We start from the raw sequence: 2,494 nt of genomic DNA, 5'->3' as shown, positions 1-2,494 counted from the left end.
TATCTTATTGACTTTTTACAGAGAGGCAGGGAGAGGGATGGAGAGTTAGAAACACCGATGAGAGAGAAACATCAATCAGCTGCCTCCTGCACACTCCCCCCTGGGGATGTGCCTGCAACCAAGGTACTTGCCCTTGACTGGAATTGAACCTGGGACTCTTGATTCCGCAGGCCGATGCTCTATCCACTGAGCCAAGCTGGTTAGGGCAATTAATTCTCTTTTAATGTGCACAAATTTTGTGCACCGGGCTACTAGTACACCTATAATTATCATTGAAAAGCTCCACCACAAATCCTTTATTTTAGTTACATCTATTTATTTATGTTTTAATAATTTTGAGATTTTAAAGCCAATTATTATTATCAAAGGCATTTTCTTTTGGCAAATTCTGTAACAGAGATAACTTACTGACTTTCAGTGGCTTTAATGTTAACCTTGGAATGCGGTCCATTATTTTCCAGAACTGTCCTTTATTATGGAAACACTAATCTTATTGCCCAAACCCAGCATGTATATTTTCCTTGTGTCATTTTTGCCATCTTTTAAAGAAAAACATCTAGGGTTTATTCCAGAGCATCCGTACATAGATGGGGCTCAGTCCAAGAGGCCACCGAAAATCGGGCGGGGTGCATCTTCTCTTAAGCTTGCCTTTTTCTCTTCACGGGTACAAAAATCCCAGACACATCCCTAAATTGTGAGAAATGTCTCATCTATCCAAATTTCAAATGACGGACTGGGAAATAAAAACATGGCGAAAATGAGACTTTTAATAACACTCCTGGAAGTGGGCATCCATTTTTTCAGGATCACCAAAAGACCTAGTAATTAATGGGCTGGGGCCTTTTTCAGTTACTTCCCTTTGTCTAGGGAATTTTCTTAGAACCTGTGTTATCGGCCATGTGTACCACTCATATTTTTTCTCCCCGCCCCCACATCTTCTTTGCTTTGGGGAAATTTAGTAATGGCCTGTCCATCTACTGTTTCTTTTCTATTAAATTAAATTAAAGGCATGCTTAATAAACTAACAATAAACAACAAAGACAGATAAAACAACAATCAACAGACAAGCACCCATAAGATATAGACAAGACTTAATAAATCAGAGTTCTTTTCATTGATTTTTTCAGATGTTTTACATTTGCCTGGCACTTACAGCCAGAATGCGGCCTAGGTGTTAGTCTGTTGTTCACAGGTCTTATTCTATTCTGCCTTTCATAGCTTGACTGGCATCTAAAGTTATTTTAGCTAAAATCTGCCTGCCCCAAGGTGTCATATGGTAATTTTCTGACAAAGCATTAAGGAGTCCTTTTGTAAAAAACAAACAAACAAACAAACAAAAACCTGATAGTCCCATTTTCTCTAGCTATTGAGCCTTTCCACATTAGAGGCAGAGGATTTGGGGCCTTAGGTATTATAGACTTTTGATCCCCAATATGAATTAGGCATAATGCAGTTCGAACAAGAGCCCACATAGTTAAAGATGACAAGGGCACTAGTTTTCCTTGAGCCTGACTTAAGAGAGTACCTTTTGACATTTTAATTTTTTAAAAAATTATACTTTATTGATTTTTTTTTACAGAGAGGAAGGGAGAGGGAGAGCTAGAAACATCGATCAGCTGCCTCCTGTACACCCCCTACTGATGATGTGCCTGCAACCAAGGTACATGCCCTTGACCAGAATCGAACCTGGGACCCTTCAGTCCACAGGCTGATGTTCTATCCACTGAGCCAAACCGGTTAGGGCGACATTTTAATTTCTTTATCGTTGAGCATACAAACTAAAAATTTACAATGATGTTTTTGCCTTTACTCAATTTCTTCCCTATTATAGCCTGGCTGAAATAAAAGATGTTCCCGCCCACTTATGGCTCATGATTTCTGAAGCTGTCACGGGCTTTGTGCACAGTAACTTTATCCCACCTTTCCTGTGATCCCACCTTTCTGGTGAATTTCCTTTTATTTCCTTCATTTTACGCTCAGGTGAATCTTCTTCTCCAGGCCCCACGTTGGGCACCAGATGTGAACACCGCATCCATTTGTGGCTAGGGTTCAAGGTCTGGAGAAGGGGCTGATGCACACATGAATACACTAGACAAGAAATATAAATTTAGAAGGCATGGGGGAACCAGGCGGAGACCTTTCTCTAGCGGAGAGGCTCTCTGAAACCCTGGACCCATCCGCTTTTATTTACTAGAATACACATTTGCCCTTTAGGAATGCAAACTGGCATATCAATGGTAAAGTTTGGTAAACAGTAAAAGGATTATCAGGTTAGGGCAGTGGTCGGCAAACCACGGCTCACGAGCTACATGTGGCTCTTTGGCCCCTTGAGTGTGCCTCTTCCACAAAATACCACATGAGGGCGTGCACGTACAGTGCGAAGTTGACTTAAAACTTTAAGTAAAGTTTATTAAAGTTAATTTTAGGGAACGTTGTGGAGTGAAAGAAGATGTAGTGTTGAGGATTGCGAAAGGTATGTTGAGATGGTTTGGAC

This window comes from Myotis davidii, unplaced genomic scaffold, assembly GCF_000327345.1.
Source record: "Myotis davidii unplaced genomic scaffold, ASM32734v1 scaffold262, whole genome shotgun sequence".
NCBI classification, from domain to species: Eukaryota; Metazoa; Chordata; class Mammalia; order Chiroptera; family Vespertilionidae; genus Myotis; species Myotis davidii.
Note: the sequence above shows the minus strand (reverse complement) of the source record.